This window comes from Pleurodeles waltl, chromosome 2_2 (genome assembly GCF_031143425.1).
Source record: "Pleurodeles waltl isolate 20211129_DDA chromosome 2_2, aPleWal1.hap1.20221129, whole genome shotgun sequence".
Lineage (NCBI taxonomy): Eukaryota > Metazoa > Chordata > Amphibia > Caudata > Salamandridae > Pleurodeles > Pleurodeles waltl.
The window spans coordinates 1095573679-1095599691 of record NC_090439.1 but is presented as its reverse complement, the minus strand read 5'-3'; positions in this window follow the sequence as shown (position 1 = coordinate 1095599691).

Below are 26013 nucleotides of genomic sequence, written 5' to 3'. Positions count from 1 at the left end.
TCCTTCATCTCGTCCAATTCCTCTTCTGGTGCTGGACTACCACCTCCAGTTTGCAGTGCTGCCTTCCTGTTCCTTGCCGTTTTTTCCTTTGTCCTTCGCTTACTATCATGCCAGCGTTTCTTGCACTCTGTTACTGTTTGCCTCACCTCTTCCACATTGTTAAACTTGTCTACTATCTGCTGCCAGATTGCCTCTCTCCTGCCAATTGGCAATTTGGAGGTGATGAAGAGTTGATATTGATGCTCTGTTACCTCTCTCACCAGTATTTTGTGCTCTTCCGCATTGAAACAACACATTCTCATTTCCTTTTCCCTCCCCTGGGTCCTGTCTGTGTCCTCCTGGCTGGTTCCTGGTTGATTGGGGTCACCCGGGGGTCTCATGGCTTTCTGGCTCCATTTTGCCTCTCCTTTGCACTGTTTTCTCCATTAGTGTCTGTATTTGACGCTAATGCAGGTAAAAATGGTGCATTTCTGTTTTGTGACATGTTTACTTGTCGTAAAACAGGTTAGAGTCATTTTTCTGGTGTAATCTTCATTTTGCTTTACGACAAGGCGCAATGGTTAACATAAAAATGTTTTACTCCCACCCAGCGTCACAGTACAAGTATGATGCCCGGGTGGCATTAAAAAATAGCATTAGTCAGCGCTAAACTTTTGATGCAAAACTGCGTTAGTGCAGTGTTGCATCAAAAAGTATAAATCTGGACCCAAGTTTTCCCACCTTCATGTTATCTTTACCCTGAGGCCCCCTCCTGTCAGCCCTTTGTTCCTCTCCCCTCACCCCCGTTACACCTCACCGGCCAATGGATATAAGTTACATGTGTTTCATACCGAAAATTATTAAAAGAGAATTGAACTCTAAAAGTAAATCCAAGGCATATCGCAAACTAGCACCAAACGTTAAATAAACTACAGTATGAGGACAAATATGGACAAAATTCACTGAAAAAAGGGGAATTAAGAAAATATTGTTAATTCAAGGACTCCACATACAGAAATCTCCATTATTTCTAAATCTAGCATGAGCTTGCCTGCACTCTTCCTGACCTAAGTTCATCTTGTCATCAGTAAACAAAGAAAATTATAAAAAACAACAAAGGAACAAGAATAGTGGTGCCTACCATCGCAGAAATTTTGCAACAAACTGCTTACTTGCAACAGTTTACTTGATTTTCCAAAACCAAAACAGATTACAAACTCCAATGGTGGAATATGCAGCAGAGACTGCAGGTGAAGGCTGAGTGGTGTTTTTCCTCCACAATTTGAATCCAAAATTACCAGAGGCTGGACTAAGCACAGGGAGGAGTCTTCAGATCAGGAAAAGAAAGTTGATACTGTCCGTAAAGTAGCCTAACACCTCCTTTGTGTTACCCAAAATAAAACAAAACTGCATTTTGCACTCAAAATTCACCTGAATGGTTCACTTGGGTAAGAAAGTTAAAGTGAAAAGACTACTTAAGTAATTTCAAAAGTGCTCATGTTGTGCACATCAATCACTTTGTTTCTGTGCTCCCTTGAGAGGATTTTTCCCACAGGTTTTAAACCATGTCACAAGCGCAGAAAACAGATGTCAGTCAAAGGTCCTCATGAGGTGTGTCTTTGGTGTCTGGGCTCGAGGCCACAAAGGTGTGCAATAATTGTGTTCTGAAGCAACCAAAGGCGATCCAGGACAGGGACGAGAAGCTGTATGTCTCAGAACACAAGAAGAAGTCATATGACTCCTGCTCCTACTATAAGTCGTGGGAACAGACCAAATCCCGCTCCTCAGGCCATTCCATCGAACGGCCAGATTCACACTTGAAGTCCTCTGATATGTCAAAATCAAAGTATAAGCACAAATATAAAAAAACGAAACATGACTTAACCTCATTCTACCACTCGAAGAAACAAAGTCTGTCGGTCCTTCACCTTTGAGGTCTCCAGTCATGGAGCTGATTCCTCAACTGAAACCAGTGTACCCCAAGCTCCCCAAGCCATTGGCAACACCGCAGCAGATTGAAGCGTTGAAGGAGGTCATGCTGCAGATTATTTTTTTTCACTTTTGATTCCCTCACGTGCTGCACTGTTTTTACATAATAATGTGCGTAAGCTGTTTTTACTGGTTGCTGTTGCTGCTATCTGAATGTGATCTGATTTGAATTTGACTCAGATGAATTTTGAGGAATATGTAAGGGATTTTAATTTTACAGTTTAAGTTTGGTTTGAAGAGGCCGGGTGTTGTGGGAGATGCTGTTCCTGTTTTGCACAGCATTTTTTCCTGCAGTGTGGGCCGTTGTAGAGACATTTTCTCTCCTATCTTGAAAGCTGCCATCTTTTTGAGGCAGTGCTCTAGTTGTTTCAGGAGACTATCCCTACCCCTTATAAGAGGAGTGGTTGCACGGATGTGCTCTTATCACAACACTGACCATGTGAACCACCTTCAACTGTGACAAAGAGTCACAGATAAATGAGCAAACAAAACAGCAATTTAACAAGTCCAAAATGTATATGGAGCAATGAGGCTACTGCCTCTGTATCCAAAACACACCGCTGTCAGAAGGAATCTGACAGCCAGAGAACAGAAAACTGGCCAGGCTCTTAAGTCTGTTTTTACATAATATTGTGCACTAATCTGTTTTTACTGGTTACTATCTGAATGTGATTTAATTTGAATTTCATTAAGATTATTTTTGAGGGATTTTTAAGATATTTTAATTTCTTTAACAGTTTAAGTCTCGTCTAAGGGGGTCAAGTGCCATGTGGGCTGCCCTAGAGACGTTTTCTCTCCTGTCTCAGAAGCTGCCATCTTATTGAGGCAGCGGTCGTGTTGAAAAGGGTGACAACACTAACCCATATAACAGGAGCTGATGTGCGGACACACCGCTGGCACTCTGGCTCGTCCATGCATGGTTCTCGTCCAGTGTCAGCCAAGCTGCCCATTTTGGAGTAGCCCAAAGCCCGACAATTACATATTTCTCACAAAAATTATGCTTCTTTTGTTCTAGAACCAATTGTAGAGGTTTGTCTCTGGAGTCCTTTTTTACCCTGCCGCATGTTTGGGATTATTGCGCAGTTACTCTCCCTTGGGAGGAAACTGCTGATGCGAGTCCTCACTCTCAGCTTTCTCTGTAGAAAATGAAAAAAGGATTTGCAGTTGTACCGGTGGCCCTTTTAAATGTTTGCAAGTGTCGGAGTGCCATGTGTTGTTTTATAAATTGCTGCAAAGACTGTGCCCCAAGTCGCACAGTCCTCTATTGTGGGAACCATTCCAAAGGGCAAGCACAATGTCAGAATTCTATGTTTATCTTGGGGTCCCGTATGAGGAAACACTGCTTCCAGCTGATTTATTTTTTGCGCCTCCCAGAACGTAGTTTTCTCCCACTCAGTAGGTGCTTTTCGCATTATTGAATGGACAGTTTGTGAATTTTTCCCTGTGCTAGCCAATTGGTTGATAGCTGGAGCAGCCATTGCTGGGGCAGTGTTTAAAGTCTGCATTGCAGCTTGTATTAAGCATCAATATATTGCTATTAGCCCATTATATAATGTGTGTAATTCAGCTACTTCAGCTACTTGCACAACCTGCACATTGGGATCTGGTGTATTTGTGGCTAATGGTGGCCATGTAGGTCTGTCATCACTTAAAGGATCTAATCTTACAGGTTGTATCACATGAACTAATCTTTGTGTTCTTGTTAATTTAAAAGTATTTCTAAGTATTTGTATGCTCTCTATTGTTGTGGTACATTTGCTATTCTTTTCATGTGAAATGTATTTAATTCTGCATTTGTTGCTGGAAAGGTGACCTACAAGTAAAATATTTCTGTTTTGTATGTGTTGTGAGCTTCAACGACGAATGTAACATCCCCCTCCTCCATTAGCTAAAAGTAACTGCGTGGCAGGCTATCTATAGTTCTCTGGGATATTTACTTGTTGTGCTGTATCAAAGGATAAGGATCAGAGTTGGGAACACCCATGGGTAAATCCTTTTAAGGTTCAAGCTTGAACAACCTACAGCATTGATAGGTATTCCCTATTCAGCTGAGGAGGATTTTTCCCTAAGACCTCGGACATCTCCGTATAATAGTACTTAGGGTACCTTTAGCATGTGTGAGACAGAGATACTTAAGAGATCCTTACCAACGTTGGGTGCCATGTCATAGGATCCTTATTATTGTAACGAGACTGCTGGAAAAGAAACCACAACAATATTCATTGGGACACTAAGCAGTACACCATCATCAATCTGTTGTAGAAGGAAACAATGAAGAGATAAATATGACACCGTTCAGTTAGATGAACTGCAAACAGTCCCCCTGCCCCAGAGAGACTCACAATAGTACATATCTACATTTTATGTCTTTTAAAATACAAATTATGATTGTTAGAAGTAAAATGATACTGTATAGCCAAATTGGGCGGTGCATCTCCATTCTTCTTGGAATGCCTGTCGCTTTTGGGTGCCTGGCTGAACCTGTCCGGTAGGTAAACTGGAGTGTACAGCTTTTCTCAAGTTTTGTTTGTGCAGGAGAATACTAGGAGAAGGTCTGCATATTGAAAAACAGTAACTATAATATAGAGTAAGGAAGAATAACAAAAGGAAGCAAAGTAAGCTTCATGAGGAGTCAGATCAAGAACATAAAGAGGAGTTTCACATTTCAATCAGCAATGTAACAAACACATACTCAGCAGCATTTCCCAAATCAACGCACCTCTCTCCAGTCCATAAAGCTTAGTGAGTACTAGGTCTCAGAGTCTTCGCCCTCATTATGGTTTCTCTTTGAAGTTGATGACTTCCTCCTTTTAGCTGTTGAGATAGTCCCACGTGAGTCTTTCCATCCTCCTGTTGCTGAGTAACTCCATCCGAGTCTCAACCCAAACGAGGTAAGCATGTGTAGTGCACTGCTGTTGAAGAAAAAGTATAGAAACAGAATTGACGTATTTTGTGTAGATGCGGGTGTGGTAACAAAAGTGACTGATCTGGTCTTTGAGGAACCAGCTAAAAGGAACGGACCATGCAGGTAAATTTTGCTATGTTTAAAATGCTAAGCACTTTCAGGAAAAATGATCACCCATCAGCCCCCAATTTCATTGTAAATCATCAAAATCAAGTTTACAAATTTGTTTCCCTCACTGTGAGCCACCACATACAACATCAGTCATCACTCACAATCACTCAATATATCACCACTCATTGGTGCAATAGTTAGTAGTTACCTCTTCCAATCCAAGCATGGTGGTTGATACAAAATATTATCTCCTCTTTGATGGTAGCAACATATTGGAATTTGGTATTGACACTGACAGTTTTTTAATCAATGATCTTCTGTGACAGTCCTGCTAGGTAATGTAAAACAGGAGTAGGCAATGGCATGTGAGGGAGGCAGGCATTGTCTCCTATGTCCTGAAAGGAATGTGAGGTCTTTTTCATTGCACACAGGTCCAACTCCAATCCGGCTGTATATGTGACTAAAAAAATGGTGGGGACGCATAAATCTGACACAAACATAATGTTCCACTAGCTATTTTGGGGTTTTTGCAAAGAAAGGAAGAAAGAAAGACGTTCATTGAGAAATAATTAAAAGGTTAAATGGTGGCACTGGCATACTCAGTCCAGAAAGTAAAGTTCATCCTCAAACACAGGTGGCTGCCCCGAAGTTGGTCAGCATACACACTTGATTCCAACCAATCATCCTCTTCCTCCTCCTGTGGTGTTTCGGGAACCGTGTAATCAGGGGGTATAAAATGTGGTTCATTTTGATCATGGTTAGTCTCTCCACATTTTGAGGCAAGAGACTTGTCCTTCACACTGAAACAACTGGGACTGCTGCACTGAAGACCGTTCTGCAAACATGTTGTTTATAGGACAAGACAGACACTTTATTGCCAGCCTGCTGAGCTGTGGCTGTTGGTACATCTTCCCATACCAGTACACCAATGGGTTTTGATCCACATACACCTCTTTTGGGTCACCCAGATACTCTAGGAACTTCCTCTGAAGTGTCATTTGTGCTGCTCTTGCTAGACCTTTTTTGCCTTCACCTCTGCAGTGGACCTAAGACCAGCCACTTGACGCCAGGCCAATGCAGAGGTTGGGTCCTATTCTTCTGATGCTGTTGTTGCTGGTGTTGACTGCTGTGAGACAAGACTGTCCTCTCTGTAAGTTGAAAGTGACACCCCAGAACTGCAGAGTAGGTCTCTAAGTTCCAGCCGTTCTTCTTCCAGTTCTCCGGCTTGCTCAACAATCCACCTCTTGCATTTTGAAACATTGCCTTCAGAAAAAGGAATAAAAGAGGGAAGAATTTTTTTGTAGCGTGGATCAAGTAGGGCGGCACAAATGTACTCTTTTGATGAGATCATTTCATTTTGCAGCCTTGCGAAACAAGTCAAGAGATAGCTTTGGCTCTCAACCAAGACATGTGCTTCTGGGTTTTTGTGCACACCTCCGAGGTCGAACCTTTCAGACACCTTCTTTACCTGCTCCTGTAGCAGGTGCAACAACGGGATAGCTTGACAGATCAAGCTTTTCTCCTTGATAACTTCCCGCGTGAAAACCTCAAAACGGGCAGCATCTGTGTCAGGCATCTGACTAGTTCCATTTGTCTCATCCATGGTCATAGCTTTCCCAATTTCATCCCCTCCTCTTAGAGTGACATAGTCATTGATCTGTCCATACTGCTAAAACAGATGTTGTCATAAATATAGGTTGAATTCTAGTGTGTTGGCATAGTCTGTATCAGCTTTAACTGGTACTCTGTTAGCGTGCTGAATAATCTGCAACTTCTGAAATGAGTTCAGATTCGTCTGCAGGTGGTCAGTATGTTGCTGACTGCGTCTTCTTTTTTGAGAAAGTCTTGCACAACAGGTTGATGCAGTGCGCCAAACACAGGACCCTGAAATAGCCACTGTCTGCCATGGCCTTGACTATGTTACTACCATTATCCATGGCAACAAATCCAATTTGGAGACCTCTGGGTTGCAGTCATTCAGACACCTTGCTATTAAATTTGTCTAAGATGTTTGTAGCTGTATGTGATTTCTCCATAGTGAACATGGCTACTGTTGCATGCCGCTGAATGCTCTTAAAAATGTCTTCAGGCCCAAGACCATTAAATAGCTTTTGCTTTACCCCTGCAAAAGAGATCCAGTGTACAGCAATGCAGATGTAGCTTGACAACTGGTCCACAAATCTGTCGTCAGGTGTTTAGTGTGGACAACACTTTGCTGAAAAGCACGTCCAACTAATTGCAGCACACCGACATGCAGTGCTGTAACAGCAACTCTGGCAAAATAGGTCCGACTTGGAACCTTCCATTTTGGGCAGATGGCTGCCATATATTCTAAGAATCCCACTCCTTTCACACAAAAAAGGGGGGAGGTCCAGCGCTAACATTTATGCCAGCTTCCCATTGTACAAACGTGCCATTGGGTGGCTGTGGTTGTAGGGCCTCTCCTGTCTAAACATGCCAGTAATAGCAGCCTGTTTTTTCTTCTTTTCTGGGGCCACTGACACGGGCAACTTTCAAGAAGTGGGTGGTGGTAGACTCAATGTGCATTGTGATGCAGGCACTGAATCCTGTGATATCTCCATCTGACTCTGAGTCTACCTGTACCATTGTGAGGTCACTGAGGCGGGTGATTCTGGTGCTGGGACAGAGCAGCTTTGCATGAGGATGTCACCCTCTTCTTCCTTAACTTCCACTGTGATTTGACAGTTGTAGCTGATGTTTCCTAGCTCTCCTCAACTTCACCACAGTGACCACGCTCAACATTTTTTTAAGGTGCTTTTCCCACCCGATTGCATGACATTTTTTCATATAGGTAATCTGGCCTCCAGTTCCATAATGTGAGCCAGGCTTACCTCGATGAACACTCATGTGGCAAATGGAGCATATTGCAATGTCCTTCTCCTGTTTGCTAATCGTAAAAAAAGTCCAAAGCAGGGGAGGAGTACTTTCTTACAGGCATATGTCTCCCGAAAACGGTTGCGATTGGCATTCCACTGGTGGAAAGCTGCTTCTTGTCACAGACCATATTCTTGGGAGCAACGTTCTTTGGGGCCATCTTAAAGCTCTCAGTTGGAAGTGTCACTAAGCTGCACAAGCAGAAAAGATTAGAGGACTGAAATAACTGTACATTCCTTCTCTATGGCAGTACTGTGGGTGATGTGACATCTCTTCTCTTGTGCACCTAAAAGCAACCTAGCAAGAAAATCATGTACTTAGTGAAAGGTGGCATTGTTGCAGTTTGTAATAGTACAGACAAATGCAATATTAGTGTGGTTGGCTATTATATAATAAATGCCAATTTAATCAAATATTGTAAAGTCAAACCACATAACCACACCTCAAAATGTCTTTTTAAGTCAGGCAACACAACATGCAGGTATAGCTCTTTGCTTTATCTACATCTATTTTAAAGGAGACACCTATGGTAGTCAGAGAGAGGTGCATGGGTAAATGGAATAATTTTAAGAAATCTATGGCGGCAAGGTGGTCCAGGGAAGATGGAATAATTATTAAAAAAATGAATTGTGCTGCTGATGTGTCTGCAGTGCACCACAGCCAGGGTGTCCAGGAGGAAATTGAATTATTATACACCTAAAGTAAATGAATGCTGTTGCACAGCTGTGCGCCTATGGTGGATGGATGGATTGATTAAAAGATGGATTGATGGATAGATCATGGCAAAATGCGGAATCAAATAAATTGAACTAAGAATTTATTTAAAAAATCGAAAACAAAAATTAAAACTAAACAAAACATTTAAATAAAAATTAAAATATAAACTTAAATTAAACAAATGATCAATAATTGCCGATGTTTGTATGCAAGCTTAGGGCAAAGGCAAACTGGCTGCATGCACAAAATGGCTGCCAGCCACATGGTCAAACAACAACAAGGAGCAAGAAGGCATAACAAACAAAGAACACATGCAAACCTAGAGCAAAAACACACTGGCTGGCTGCATAAAATGTCTGCCAGCCACATGGTCAAACAACAACAAGGAGAACAAAGAACACATGCAAGCAAATGGCAAAGACACACTGGCTGGATGTACAAAATGGCTGCTATCCACATGGTCAAACAACAACAAAGAGCAAGGAAGCATGGCAAACAAAGAACACATGCAAGCCTATGGTAAAGGCACTATGGTTGGATGCACAAAATAGCCAGCAGCCACATGGTCAAACAACAAGGAGCAAGGAGGCATAGGGAACAAAGAACAGATGCAAGCCTATAGCAATGACACAGTGGCTGGATGCACAAAGTGGCTGCCAGCCACATGGTCAAACAACAACGATGAGCAAGGAGAAGAACAAACACATGCAAGCCTATGGCAAAGACAAAGTGGCTGGATGCACAAAATGGCTGCCAGCCACATTGTCAAACAACAACAACAAGCAAGGAGAAGAAAGAACACATGCAAGCCTATGGCAAAGACACATTGGCTGGATGCACAAAATGGCCACCAGCCACATGGTCAAACAATAACAACAAGGTAAAAGGAGGCATGGGGAACAAAGAATACATGCAAGCCTATGGCAATAACACACTGGCTGGATGAACAAAATGGCTTCCAGCCACATGGTCAAACAACAGCTGTGAACAAGAAGGCATGAAGAACAAAGGACACATACAAGTCTATGGATATAGACTTCACAAAATGGCCCCTAACCACACGGCATGGAGAACAAAGACAAATGGTGGACAATGACAAACACACACACCCACACACACACACACACACACACACACACACTGCCCATAAGGAGGCAAGGTGGTAACACTGAAGAAAACACTACCATTAATTAACCAATGCAAATTACTTCAGAATGTTATTGAAGAGGCATGCCACAGCATTCTTACCCTCTGAAGTCTCTTGAAAGAACCCTGCTGCATGCCCAAATAAAGGGCATTGCTGTAGTCTAATCTCAACAGGATATAATAACTGCTTTCTGTATTTCAAAGTGGATGAAAGGCAGAATGTTCTTCAATGTTTCTATCAGGAAAAAAAGAAGAAAAAATTAGCTTGTTAGTCTGGTCAGTAAAGTAAAGTTTGGAGTAAGAAATTACCACTAGATTTCTCACTTTGGATACCGGTATGGGAAGAGGGTCCAAGGTCTGTGGTCACCAAGTATGGTTTCAGCACATGGTGTCCTTCCCAAAGAGGAGCATCATAATCTTTTCTACATTTAGTTTGAGGCAGTGACTGGTCATCCAACTCATAATGGCTTGCATACAGTTGTTGATACATTACTCCACTTCCTCCATGCTGCTGGTGATGGACGCTACAATTTGAGTGTTGTCAGCATAGGAGATAGTTAAGAAACTAAAAGATCTTTTTAGCTTTGCTAATGGGGCCACATATATATTAAATAACGTAGTAATGATCCTTGCAGGACACCAGAGGGCAGATTGCTCTCTACCTGTAAGAAAAAACATAGGAGACCATAGGAAGGACCGCCGATCCCTATCTCCACTAGATGTTGCTTTATGACAGAGTGACTCACAGTATCGAAGGCTGTGGATAGGTCCAAATGCCAGCCCTATATGCCAAGGCTTACTGTTGCCCCAGTCCATTTCATTTCTCAGCCTGCTCCCTCCTCTCTTGTGTTTCTCCGAGCTCCTTCTTGTTAGTACCTTCCCTCTTTTTCACCATTTCCTACAAACTTCTCTTATCTAACCCATAATTGCTCTCCGCCTAACATATTGTTAAGTAGATTTTTCTCTTCTACATGTGTGTTCCTACAGTTCTACTTGTTCACTTCTTCTCTACCCTTTCCTGCACTTTCCCGTGCAGTTCTTGAGTCCAAATCTCCTAGTGCTGATCTTTAGTCAATGAGGTGGAGGCTGTGGCATCACAATCGTATTTCAGCTGCCCCTACTTTATTCACTGGAGCTAGCATGATAGGTGCTTGGATCATTTTTAGATGCATGTGAGCTAATCCTGATAAATTGCATTTGCTTCCGAGAAGTGGAAAAACTTGTAAGTTTAGAAAACCACTGCAGCTCAATTGGACAGCTTGTCTCTACCCCTTATGCTATCATGAGGGCTCATCAATTATCAATGTCCATCATTAACATCAGCTTCTGCTGCACACTCCACCCATCTTCACCTTGGTTCTTCTTACACTGCTCTTTCAATGCCCTCCTGGCTCCTTTATTGAGCCCAATAAAGATGAGCACAAAACAAACCTTCTTAGCTCAAAGTTTTTTTTTGATTGGGTAATTCAATCCCGTAAGTAGTTAACAATGCAATTCTCTAAATTTCAAAAGCCAATATCGGAGCCTGACTTTTCAAGCCACTTCTCGCTCTTACTGTATCTACACTTTGAAAATATAAGCTGTGACATTCCTTATTAAATTATTACTGTTCATTCTGTAAATATGAAATGGTATCATTATTCCAAGCTGCTGCTGTGAGGTGTGAACAGGTGCAAAGTCTTTAGCTCAGTAGGCCCTGCGGATGACTCAGGTTCCCCCAGTGCTAAGGCTGCCAGATGGCTCGGGTTCTTTTCTTAAGAAACAATTGAGATTACTTTAAATGTTTCTCAATTAACTCACAGGAACTGTTTCTCTCCCACACATCTCCCCACACAAAACTCTTAACTTATGCAAAACTACCATTCCACAGTGTAAAGAACTGAAAAACCTTCAAAAGGAAAAAATGCTACAACTTTGGTGGGCCGGAGATCTCTCAAATTTTATTAAAGGGTTTTTGATTTGTCAAATTCAACTTGAAAGGCTGTATTTATGGTGGGGAGAGAGTGATATTTCACAGGAGCAGTTAATGTTTTCAAGTGGCATGTAGCCCATCTTCAGAATGCAGAAAGTCAGGGACTACAAATCCTCATTATCAATATGGCTGAAGTATACAAAAATGTGGTGAGTAGATTGCCAGGCCTGTCCCCCCTGAACCAGAACACATGCAACCCAATACCGGTTTTGCTCTGGTTGGAGCTGCACAGTTGGATATAACTTGGTTCCAGCAGCACAGTGTGCACGGAAACCATACCTGGGCATACCTGTCACTCTTAGGGCATCACACTGAAGCATCCAAAAGCTTGATGGGTGAATTGTTTTAATTCATTTCAGCCATTGGTAAGTACTTGGACCACATCTCTGTTCATCGTTATTTTGCATACCGTGCCACACCAGTTTGTAACAGTCCAACCTGAAATGCTGGATCATTTCTTCCTTGAACCAGAAAACAAGCAATCAAAGCCCAAGTTCATCTTTGTTTGGGATCTTCAGTGGGATGTAGCTTGGTTCCAGTGGTATAGTGAGCATGTGACACGTGTCCAGGCATACTTGTTGCACACAGGGCATTGCAGTGAAGCATACAAAAAGGTGACAGGTGGAATTAATTAGGGTGATTGGTGATCACTCATCTCGGGCATAGTTATCTTGCACACCCTACCACCTCAGTTTGGACCCACCAATATAAAAAATCAGTCTAGACCCTGTTCCAATAGGAACAGTCCAGCCAGAACTAGAACACAAGCAACCAAAGACTAGCTCCCTCCTGGTTGGGGCTCTTCAGTCGCTGTAGTTTTGTTTCAGTGTCAGAGTGAGCACAAGACCTACATTTTGGCATACCCATAGGCTGGCATAACTCAGGTGCAGATCACACACCCTCTAATTTGCCATCATGCAAATTAGCATCAGGGCAATTTGCACCTAATTCTAAACTGCACACCCGATCAACCCACTCATAGTGGACACACTTTGACATTTGAAGGTGCAGAAAGAGTAAATGTGCATTATTTACTCTTATAGAACCTACCATGAAGTACTGGAGTAAACATCTGCAATTTGCACTCAAACTGTAATCCCATTTTGTGAAGAAACTGGCATTTGTGTCTAAAATGAGATTACCTACTCCGTTTTACTCAGAGCCTTGGTGAAGGTTGTCAATGCACAAAATGTCATGTAGTGTCAATATTTAGAGTGATACTCCAACACCACTGGCAACTCTATGGGGAATATTTATACTCTGTTTCAGCCGGATTTGCATCTTTTTTTTAACGAAAATCCAGCGCACACTTAACTCCATATTTATTTTTGATGCTAGACCCATTTCAAGGATACGTGAAACCGCCTTGAGTCAATGAGATGCAAGGTAGGCGTTCCTGTCCAAAACATTACTCAAACACCCTAGCACCATATTCATCCAACAGGGCATAAATGATGCACGGGTGGGATGCGTACTCGAAAAATGATGCAAAGCCCGATTTGCGTCAAATTTTAATGCCTGGGTCAGGGCAGGCGTTAAAATGGGCCAAACACACCACTACTTAAGGAAAACACACAAAAGCAACATCATTGCTCAAGAAGGACAACATGGAGGTGCTACTGATGCAGCATGCCAGACTACGGAGAGCACAGGACCAACAACAGCAGCCACTACCACCCCAACGTGGACCCCAGGGCCTCAGGCAACAGTATATCATCCGGATGTACAGACTCAACTGGCAAGCTATACAGCAGCTGCTGTGCCAAATTGAGCCACAGATAACAGCCAGCCTGCAGACACCACATACTATACCACCGGTGACCAAGCTGCTATCTGTCTTGCACACATTGGCAAATGGCTCCTTCCAAACAATGGGTGCCCTGGTTGCTGGGGTATCACAGCCCTCATTCTCCACCTTCCTTCACAAGGTCCTAGATGCCATAATCTCCCTCACACCCCACCACATCAGCTTCCCCAACACATAGCAGAAGCAGCAGGAGACCAAACAAGGGTTTTACCAAATACATGGCTTCCCGCATGTGCTCGGTGCAATTGACTGCACCCATGTCTGAATTGTACCACCAGCTGCAACAGAGCATCTATACCGGAACAGAAAGCACACCCACTCCATAAATGTGCAGGCCATAGTTGACCACCAGGGATTGTTTACCAACATATTGGCCAAGTATCCTGGGAGTGTACATGATTCTTTCATCTTCCGCCACAGCACCATCAATCTGCACTTCCAGGACGGACGATAAGGCAATGGCCTTCTTGATGTTAAGTCCATAAACATAGCAATATACACACGTCACAGCAACCCTTTAGGGCACACGATACATACACCACTACATTGACACATGGGCAGGAAGACACTGAGGTGTGACCATGTAGTTACAATGTACACCCTGACACAATGGGATACACACCTATGCACAAATGACGGCTGCCAATAACAATAGATGCCACTCAAGAGCTACTGTGGACCAATGTCAAAGCACACAGTTCCAATGACATGGCCTTCCGTGGAAGTACAATTTGGAAGATTAACCATTTACTATTACATTAGGACACATAGTCAAACCCACACCCTTCCAAGCAATAAGTACTATGAAAGGGGTGTGCAATGTGTGTTGCTGAAGTTCAAACACCATGAGACACAAAGCATGATGATGCTGACTCAGATGTAGGTGACAGTGAAATTTCTGAGGCAGTCCCAACATCACACATCACTCCTGGGATGACGTTGCCAGGTAGCAATAAGGAAGTGGACTGTGCTATGAACACATATTGATGTGCCACTAATGCAACCTGCTGCACGGTTGCACTTGAGCCACTGGCAGAGGGAACCAAAAAGGTCTACATAGAACCAAGTCATACATGGGACAATTATGCATTGGCAATTCTGAACACCTCAGTGCTGCCAACTTAGGGAGATGTGTGGGGCATTGTTACCAAGCCTAATCGAAGGGCCTCACTTCTGGATTTCATCAGCAATGACATGTGTCTAAGTGGATGAGATGTCCAGGCCATGTAGTGCAACCATGTTACCACCACATCAGAATCTATTGTGTGTGTGGAAGTATCATGTCCCCTCCAGTGAAGGCACACTAAAACATGTTGCTCACTACACAAGGCATGGTACATAATACTGACCAGCAGTTTGGAAACTAAACCATAGATATCAGGTCAATGAGCCAAACACAAGTTAAGTCAAACAACCCAATGCAGAAAGAACCTCACAGAAGCCCAGGATCTCACACATTGGCACAAACACATATGAGTCACAGACGACACAAGATATCAACTGCCATGCTACATGACATTCCTGGTGCAAGCACTAACAAAATGCTTACGGGATCCAGCCATGGATCATGACCCTATTCCCCAACCCAAGCATAGCAGCAGAGCGTGCCTATAATGAGGCACATCGGAGGACACGCACCACGCACCATTGCAGAACGGACCTTTGGCATCCTGAAGTTGAGATTCAGGTGCCTGGACATCACAGGAGGCAGCCTCCTATATTCCCCAGAAATGGTCTGTAGATCATATTGACTTGTGCCATCCTGCATAACATTTGTGCTAGGAGGAACATCCCCCTATATGAACCCGAACAAGAACTGCCTGAGGAGGAGACGGATAGTGCCAGGGAAAATGAGGGGGAACATCCAAACACAGCTGCAGGAATGCGTCACAGACAGCAGATTGTTAAAACGTTTTTCACTAATAGTCACTCTAAACACATTGTTAAGATATGTAATTAAACACCTCACTTTATTACACAATCCTGCTCTGGTTACTTATCTCTCCATCACTTGTTCTTAAGGAATGTGAGTATTATCTCAGGGAGCATGTAACAAAGACAAATCTGACTACTTCTGATGCAACATCACCTGTGATGTGTATGATTGTACAGCAAACATCACACACAGTTTAAAAAAAAACATATTTTCAATTTCACATATGTAGGACGAAATCATAGGACCACAGCATATGACACACATCCATGTTGCCAACATGGTCTACTGTAGCACATGACACACAACTATGACATCTCCAGTCATAAGGTAAATAAGCGCCTCATACATGAGGCAGTGGATGTGAAATCACAGTGGTAACAGGAATGTATGAACAGACCCCTGACATTAGTAAGTGTGACATTTGCTATCTCTGCAAGGAGCGTGTGTGACAAGAGGTGCATCAATCCTGAAAATGGATAGCATGAGTGTCCCAGGTATGACAACCAATGGTCACAACACATGCCCTGTGCAGTCCATCCCTGATAATAAGTCCTACCACTGCCATGTGTTAAGTCTCTGCCCTCCCTTTGCTGTGGGGTGCTGTAAATGGACTATCTGTACCCTCGGAATCATCATAAACACTCACCCAGACTTCCATTCTGACTCCAGTTTGCTTACCTTTTCCATATGGCATGCTATAGAAGAACTACATTAGCCTGCATGGACTTCAGGTCCATTAATGCACTGCCTGGTAGTCGGTAAGACCTGTAATCTTCTGTCCGTAGCTTCCTATGGGAAAAGTCTGGTTGTCCCCTTTCACTGGATTCTCTCCTCCAGGACTTTTGAGAGACTGAAGCTGCACACACCTGTGAGCTCTCTTGTGCAGCCCAGCCATGGCCGTGCTGCTGCCTGGAACTGCTTAGAAGCCACCATTCTCTGAAGCTCCTTGTTGTGCATTGGAGTACAATTCATTTGTGTACCAGAGCCCTTGTTGGATTGTGTTACAGTTCTAATTACGCCTGAACCTGCTTTCTGTTTACACAGTGCAGTTCCTGCTTCTTCCAGTCAAACTTTCTTCCCTGTTTTTCAGCCTTGTTCATGTTTGTTTCTGTCAGAGCCTGCTTTCTGTTAGCCAGACCTGTTCGAGTCTTTGCGTCAACCAGAGCCAGTTCCCTGTGCCCGCCTTTGCCTCCTAGTTGGTTCCCTTGCCCTCTGTTTCCTCTTGCGGTATCGTGTCTGGTAAGTGTACTATCAGGCCTCAACTGTATAGTATTGTTTAACTTTGTATTTGTTATGGCACCTGGTTTCCAGGAGGCTAATCCAGCCCCCATCCTTTGTCTAGTTTTGCATGTAGTCATTAGTGCCTAACAGTGACAGTGTGCTATGGCTGTATTCCAGGATGTGTTACTGGGTCTCCAGCCCAACAAACAAGGGCTAGTCTTGTGTATGTAAGGACAATCCATGTTTGTGCCCTGAGGGTCCAGACACAGATTCACTTCTGCTGCCACCTTTCTATGGGGCTTGCGTGGTGACTAGCTGTGAGATTAATATGCATAGAGGCACTGACGTTCCCTGTTGCTGTGGGAAGTTCTGAGCCCTACTCTGTGTACTATCTTAGTGATGAGCCCTGCATGTTTGTCCATTACTAACCCATTACATATTTGTCCACACAAAGGTTGTTCTGTATTCACTCTTCTGTATTATCTGCCGTACCATAGCTGCCCTATCCCCTTGTATGCCTTTAGCTGATCTTCTGCTTTAGGACTAATCTGCCTTGCAAGATACTATGTGAACTCAAGGGTTGCCCCAACAGACTCCTGACTAGACCTGCATGAAACATAACACCATGGAGCCCAATACTGACACAGGGTGCACATGCACACACACTTGAACAGGACACTTTTGTGCAATGCGCCTCTGAAAATATGTGAACACATGCAGCCAGGGCTGCAGGTCCACCACAGCAACATGAGTAACATAGGTCATTTTCATTTGTTAAACTGACGTGTACATAACAATTTTATGATTGAAATTGAGGCTCAGTGTCGCAAACACTGTACTTACCAAACATGTACAAATGGCCAACATATGGATATTTTACACACAGGTCACCATAAAGTCGCAGCCAACAATTAATTACATGTGAGGTGTAACATATCCAATATAGCTCTCATCAGCCATGCTCGATCATCCCTGTGTATTGTTTGTAGTGGGAAATTTAATGTCCCCAAAGCCAAACAACTACACACATCAAATGAGTCAACACATATTACAAACACATATCATGACTGTTGTACATCATTGATTGCCATCTGGTGTTGATACCCATTTGTAACACATTCATACATGACCATTACGCCAAATGTATTGCATGCCGTTCCACCACAAAGCACACATATAGTTGTGATAGTTAATTCACACACAAAACATACAGACCATGATTTGTACTTCTGTATCGCAGCCTTGCCATCATTTATTGATGCAAAATCAGCGCAAACTTACAAATTCCAATAGAATTTTGTAACTTTGCTCCACTTTTGTGTCAGAAAAAAAGGATATGCTGTGCAAAGATAGTATAAATGTGGGCTGCAGTTGCATGGCCTACCACATGTGGCCAAATTCTATAACACACACTGCAGGCCATACAATCCTATCTTCATCTAGATACAAGCTGCATGCATGTTAAATATTTAAAATTCACGCAAACACAGTTTGAGTCAGATATTTTGTTGCAAATGCATCGAAAAACCACGCAAATGCATACTAAACATCAATGGGCCCCTAGTGTTAATTCCATCAGCCTACCCCACGCTTGTGGATATCCATAAAAATAGTAGTTTCCCAGTAATGCGTGGTATTTTGCCGCACATGTAGGTGATGCATTGAATATATTCACGCAAACTACGTATGCATAAAACAAAATACACGCCAGATGGAAAACGGGGCGCAAAGGGGATAGGAAGTGATGTAATAGGAAATCCTGTTTACAGACATGGTATAGTGGGTGTACTTTCACTTTCACTTTCCAGTCTGTGCTTTTTCTTGAATGTGTGGCTGGGTCTTGGTGTTGCGCTTGTTTGGATTGCGTATATTGTATCTTGTGGTGTATACCTTTTGTCTTTTTGTGTATTCTATTTGTATAGTGTACCTTTGAAAGTGTTTTTGTGTATTTTAGTGTTGTCTGAATTATATTTGTACTGTCTGGTGTCTGTTTGGGGGTTAGATTAGTTGGGGTAGTTGAGGTTTTTAGTTTGGGTTGGAAGTTTCCTTTTTTCTGTTTTTTCCTTAATTTTTCCCTTTTATTTTTGAAATTTTGTATTATAACATGTCGGGAAGGGTGAGGCTGAGCCGCATGGGTGAGGAGCAGCTTGGGGCCTTTGTGTGGCTGGTGTGCCACTTTCTTCCAATGATGCTGGAGTCGGGGGGCCCTGTGATACAGAGGCATTGGGCCAAGGTGGTCTTCCACCTGAAACATGTGTTCAACACCTCAAGGAACAGGCACCAGCTAAAGCATCGCTGGGCTGACCTGGTGGCCCGATAACAGGACCAGCTGGACCACCTGGGTGTGATGATCGGTGGCCCTGTTGGTGAGTATCACATTGACAAATGTGTACAGTAGAATGCTCCTGAGGGACAGTAGCAGATGTCTTCACGTGCTGCATGTAATGTTTGTGGCCATGTGGAATTAGTGGAGTTAGTGTACCAGTACTGAGATGTATTACACATGTTTATACATGTTAACAAAGCAGTACAGAGTTTTGTTGAGCCATGCCCGACAATTACTTAGGTTCACATGTAATAAGCTATTTATAATTTTCACAAACGGCCTAGTTTTCTGAATTTTTGTGTTTAAGTCAGGACAAAGATTCATTCAAATGCACAACCCAAATTTTGCCATTCTGCTATCACATTGCACAATCACAAAACAGGGTTTCCTAGTGACATTTAGGAATGGGCGTTCCTATCCTATTTTCGAGTCTCAGGCCGCTGATTTTTTTTTTCTTGGGCACAAATGCTGGCACTAAGCAATTGCAGTTACCATACGTTTCAATTTGGTGCTAGCCCATTTGCAAAAGGGGGAGGGGTCCCCATGGGATCCCTTCCCCTTTGTGAATGCATGTCCAAAAATTGATTCTGAGCAGGAAGTTGTGCCATGGACCACTGCCTGCTTCCAAAAATATTTTTCAGTCGTAAAATAGGATTTTGAATTACTTTCTGTTTACCCCAGCTGAAATAAGGCTGCAATTAAACGAATATTTATATCCCTATTTGAAAGCAGTCACAGACATGGTGGTCTTCTGAGCCCAGCAGGCCAGCATCCCTCTGAGTGCCGCCATTCCCAAGGGGTTTGCAAAATGAGGCCTACCTCATCATTATTCATGAGGTAGGTCATTTTCTACCCCATGTTTGAATTGCAAACAGTGTTATTGAGAGTGTTCTACCTCAGATCATCCAACTCACTAATTGCTAGTTGCTAAGTCTCGCAATATGTCACTCACAAAACCTGATCTTGGTACATATGGCCCTGACTAACACATTTCAGGTGCAATTACAACACCTGTGCCCATACATTCTGTTAACGATGATCAGCTAAGACACTGTCAGCATACAATATTTCACTGTTTTGGGACAGCAAAGTGGGCTATCCATGTTTAGCGCTACATTGTCATCATTACACACACATGATCCCTTCCGTCATGTTGGCATTGCCTACATACAACGGTGCCACATCTGTTATGGACCATTGAATGCACTATAATTGCTGACTGAAAATTGACTCACATGTCCATCACACAGTTAATCATTGTCCCTTGAGGCACAAGCCACAATACTTGAGTCACTTGTATTGCAGTGCACCAGGGAAGTGCCATTGCAATTGTCACCCAATTACAAATCATGACATGGAGTAGCATCTGAAATGGATTAGCCACAAATCTTTGTAGTCAGGTTTAGCACCACATGATTGTTAGGCCCAGTGCATGTGTGCGTACGTGTGTCTATCACTCACTGGAGTGTCAGTGTTAATGCAAGTTTGCCGTGGTATGTCTGTTGAAGTGTCTACATGCAGGATCAGCAGCTCACTCATATAAAATATCACACACTGTGATATGTTGTCCACACGTTTGTACAGTGATCAGACATGTGGTATGTAATAGGCGTGCATGCAGGTCAGGGCCAGAAGTGTGCTGGGTTCAATGTGGGTGATGTTGGAAATGTGTTGGCAGATCAGGTGTTGATGGTTGTCCACAAATGGAAACATTAACATAGATGTGATTGACCAATGGATACCTCACTCCTAGTTGGCAGGCCACCTCACATGTGTTCCACTCACTAACTTCATGTACAGGTGGACATGGCTTTGTGGTTGTCTTTGACAGTTGTGATGATGTATTGCATGGCCATCCCCCCTGAGGCACAGGGGTAGAAGGAGAACATATATGTAGGTAGGTGTGATAAGCACAGTGTAGATGACAGTCATCTGTTTCAAGCATGCATGTGTCCCAAACAACACTGACCCCTTATGATTGGCAAAGGCATACCATCCTGCCAATTACATCTACAAACCACTGGTCTTGGGTGCTTTGAAGTTGATCCAGATGATAGGGATTAGTCAGCCTGACGTTAAGTACTTGCTACATTTGCGTTGTGACACATTGCACTACATCAATGCACAGATCACTTTTTTTTGGTACACTCCTTGTTGTACCTTGCTGTGTTGTTAAATACTTGATGGTTAGGCAGCGTTACCATGTCATTCCTCAGGGACAATATCTCATCTGTACTGTGATTCAGTCTGCATGTGCAATTGGAGGGAGAGTGTTAGATTATCATCTGTACATGCATCACACAATGATGACACTAATGGTTGCCTGTCTCATTTTTTTCAGCTGCCAACATGAATGCAGCTGAGATAAGGGATTTCCAGAGGTGGGCAGTGAGGTACAGGCACATCTTGGATGTGGAGTCTGGGTTCTGAATGATGGCAAGATGCTATCGGAGGGAGAGAGCCACAGGAGCCTGGTGGGCTTTCAGCCAAGTGGGACCGGCATTGGCCACAACAGGTGGAGCCACCACCACGACTGCAGGCAGTAGCACAGTGGTCACCAGTTCATCAGCATCATCTGCTGCACCCTCAACCTCGGGACCAACAACCACAACAACTGCTGCACCTTCCGTTCCAGCACCCCCGACCACGACACCTGCAGGAGCAACTATATCAGGGTCACAGACCAACACAGCAGCTGCTTTGGACATGGCCACAATATCACAGCTACAGAGGGACATGAGGAAAGTACTAAAGAAGCTTGACACTCTCCAGTGGGACGTGGACAGGAATAGCCGGAGACTAAAGTCAATCAAAAAAACTCTGTAGACGGCAAACCTCGTAACTCCTGCCTTACCTCATCCCTAATTCTGTTCCCTCCTTCCTCTTTCCTTATCCAGTTTTTTAGTGGGTTTAGGGAGTTTAGTGTTAGTTTAGAATAGGCTAGTACTTTAGTAAAGATAAGTAGGTTGGGGGTGGGGAGGGTCTTATTATTACCTGTTAGTTTGTGGGTGGGTGGGTGGGTGGTGGTTAATGCTGGGGCTTTTGTGTATTCTAATAAAACATAATATAGCATTTTTTTTTTTTAAATACAAAAATGTTTATATTTTTTTAGTATTAGTTAGTATCTGTTTAGGTTAGTATATGTTGTCCTACATGTGTCCCGTCATATAAGGGGGATGGGGGTGTAAATGTTTAGAGTGTTTAGTTAAATGTGGTAAGTATGTTTAGCATAGGGTAGTTAGGGCCAGTTGAGGTTAATGTATAGTTAGAATAGGTTAGGTTAGTATAGGTGTGTGACATAGTTTTAAGTTCTCTTTTATACATAGTTATTAAAGTTTTAGGTTCTCCCTTACGGCAAGTGCAATATGCTTGGGGATCTGGGTCTTTGCATGAGAGTACATGGCCACTTTTCTGTTGGTCTGTGTATTCCGTCCTGCATCCACATCCCACTCTTGACATGTTAATTCCTAATTCCAAGTGAGCTGTCACATTGGCAGCTACAGCAAAGCTAAATCTCTATGCATCTCCCAATCATTGTACCCACCACTAAAGGTGACTATGGTTCCCATGTATTGGACAGGTAGGTGTGATTTTAAAGCTGTCATCATTTGGGTCCTGTGTTCGATTCTTGGGCACTACGGGACATCTGCCTGCAGCCTTATGGTCATGTGAACACTGCTAAACTGAGTAGCGTCAATTTCTGATGTGGTCAAGTATACAAAGTTCATGCCTAGGTGTCTTAATTGTACTCCCAACTGACATTATTGGCCAAACACTCTTACACAACCATTCCTGGTGTATGTTGTGGGGGTGGCATGTATGTTTTGAGGCAAATGTCACATACACAATAACTGTCTTGTAGGAGATGCGGCCAGCACTGAGTTTCATCTTGTAGATACCTTGGGCCTGAAATATACTATTATTACACTGCATTTGCCTCATTTTCTAACACAACAGCAGCAAAAACTTACAAATTACAATTATTTTTATAAGGTGTGTGCTGCTTTTACATAAGAAATGAGGCACAGGCAGCATAGAAGATGTAGAAGTTCTGGCCCTTGTGCGTAAACATCTGGCCACATTATTTCTGCACTCTGGTATTGACACTCTGTGACCATTGACATGTTACATTCATCACAATTCTCCAGAAAAGTAGACGTGTCACATTACACAAAGTGGTTGTGTAGGTGTTGTTTATTTTAAAGTGCTGTAGTGCAATTTTTACATAGTCCAGGTTTATGAGCCCATTAGCGTAAAGCATTCTATTATGACGCAACACATGTGCAAAGTTGAGGGACATGTCATTGGACATGCTGAGATGAAGTGTCATTTAGTGCAGATGAACATGAATTGCCAATTGGGTAGTGAGAGACAATTGCAGTCCTTAGTGGTAAGGTTAACAGTGTGTCGGTGAAGAGTGCATGTCACCAACTGTAGCAACACTGGCATGTTGTCAAGCACAGGACAAAGGAAAAACAGTGCCCATGTGACATGGGCTGGTGCTACCAGGTACTTCTATGGGTGAAGTTGATTTGTTGCATAACTTCATCCTCTGATGTGTTGTCGTCTCCTCTGCCCTTGGTGGTGGTGGTGGGTTTGAGGGGGCAACACACACTTCAGTGGTTGGAGAAGTGGACTCCAAATTCCTGGCAGCTGTCATCTGTGGAACTAGATATGGCATAACTGCGGCAAGGAGGAGATGCTGATTATTGAATATGGCAGCAACATTCCTGTGGTAGGCAGCCATGTCTGCCCTGAGGGAGTCCAGCTTGTTGTCATGCATGCAGCTGCAAGATTGGGAGGGCAGGAGTTGTGGCAACTCCCTCACAGCAGTGGTGAGGTCCCTCACACACTGTTGGACTCCTCGCAGTAGTGATTGGGTGACTTGTATGGCTGCTGACTGTCCTGCGGATGTCATCATGCACATGCGTATCACCCCAAGTCCGGCTGCCATAGTTTGCATCCCCACTGCACCTCCTTAGCCAGCTCCTGCTGTACTCCCACAACTGTCCTCTCAAAGGTGTTCCCAGTGTCGTCAGAGTCCTCAGCTTTGTTTGAGCTGGCAGGTCGTACAATTGGGGTGGTAGGTGGGTCCTCTGGGATGGCTGCTACATGTGTGCACCTTCTTGCAACTGGAGGTGGAGTCTGGAGGGTTCCCAGGACATCCTAGAGGGTTTCCTGGCTGATGGTTGTCAGCTAGTCATCCATGTCATCAGGGTAGTCCAGGACAGGCAGATCCACAGAAAAGCCATCGTCCTCTACAATGAGATATTGTACAATGAGTGTGTCTGTGTCGTGCCAGTTGTAATGTGACATCATTGACTTCCTATTTGTGGTACGTTGTAATCTGGGTTCCCATGCATTGTTCCTGTCATTAATGTTTTCAGTCTCTCAGGCCTATGCCCCACCTGCATGTCACATGTAGTGTGGGCATTTGGGAGATGTGTCTGTGTCACATGTTCTAGTTGTGGTTTCTGTTCAAATTTTGGCTTGCCACCATCTTGTCCTAATCAACCCTCCCTCTGCTTCAATTAGCATGGTGATGCCTTTCACTGTTTTTTGGAGTGCTGGTGCCACATGCACCACACATAACAATTTGGCCCTGTCCCATTCTATCATTTTTCACATACACCTATACGGTGCTGAGACCTAGCATGATACCATGCATTGCATTTCCATGAAACAATACAGGTGTCAATATTGGTAGTTTCTCATGTTGATGTTTGCATATGTGTGCTACGTTGCATTGCACTGATGGGCCATGGCAGAGTTCCATTTCACCTTATGACTGTGCGGGTGTGTTTGCCTAGTTACACACATATGTTCTCCCCCTCAATGCAGTTGTCTAATCACTATGACACCTGAGATGTTGCATGGTGGCATTTTAGCTATTGTGACACAGGCACAGGGGTAGACCCTGGTATGGCCAGGATGGGTATGAGATGACTGCTGTGCACTTCATAATGTATGTGGCAGTGCCTGATGTTTATTGAGTCTATGGACATGACCATTTGACAGGATTTGCACTTGGATAGGGATTGATGGGGATTGATCATGTAGTCAAACTGATCCTTCATTTTGAGTGTGTTTCTGCTATGGGCACCTAACTGCCATTTCCTAATTGACCAGCACACCACAGCTCAAGTAGTAGTGGCAAGTGCTGTCAATGGTAAATGCCACTTGAGCCAATGGCCTGAGACTGGGCATTGTCCTTTAGCTTACATTCTGACAATAACAGCTGTCCTGTGACAGTAGTTCAGTTTAACTTTCTTCCCTACCCTCCTGGTCTGCTTCAGCATTTCCAGCAGCCTTGGCATGGCGTGTACCCCCATGCAAAGGTTGTTGGTGCTGTGTTGTGCTGTGCCCCTCGATACCCCAGCACAGCCCATGCACCCTGCCGTGCCCTGGTGCCCTTTCTACTGCCTGATTTTCAGGTCTGACATGCATTGTCTAGTAGGTATGTGCCTCCCCCTTCTTGCACTTGACATTTATGCATTTTGGTCCCCCATGCAACTTACCCTGCATATATGTTGTTCCCTGGTAGTGGGCGCTGTCCTGTCCTGCAATTCCTGTGACGATTTCCTCAGGGATGACAGCTGCAACCATCTCCTCCATCTCGTCCAGGTTCTCTTGCAGTGCTGGACTCCCACCTCCGGTCTGCAGTGCTGCCTTCCTGTTCCTTGCCATTTTCTCCTTTGTCCTGCGCTTGCAGTCATGCCAGGGTTTCTTATACTCGGTGACAGTTCTCCTGACCTCTGCCACACTGTTAATCTTGTCCGCAATTTTTTGCCAAATTGCCTCTCTCCTTCCAACCGGCAATTCAGAGGTGATGAATAATTGATGCTGGTGCTCCGTCACCTCTCTGACCAGGGTTTCATGCTCCTCTGAGCTGAAGCAACACTTTCTCTTCTTCTTGTCTCTCCCCTGGGTCTTTTCTGTGTCCTCCCGGCTGGTTCCGGGTTGATTGTGGTCTCCCTGGGGTCTCTCCCGGCATCTGGGATCCATTTTG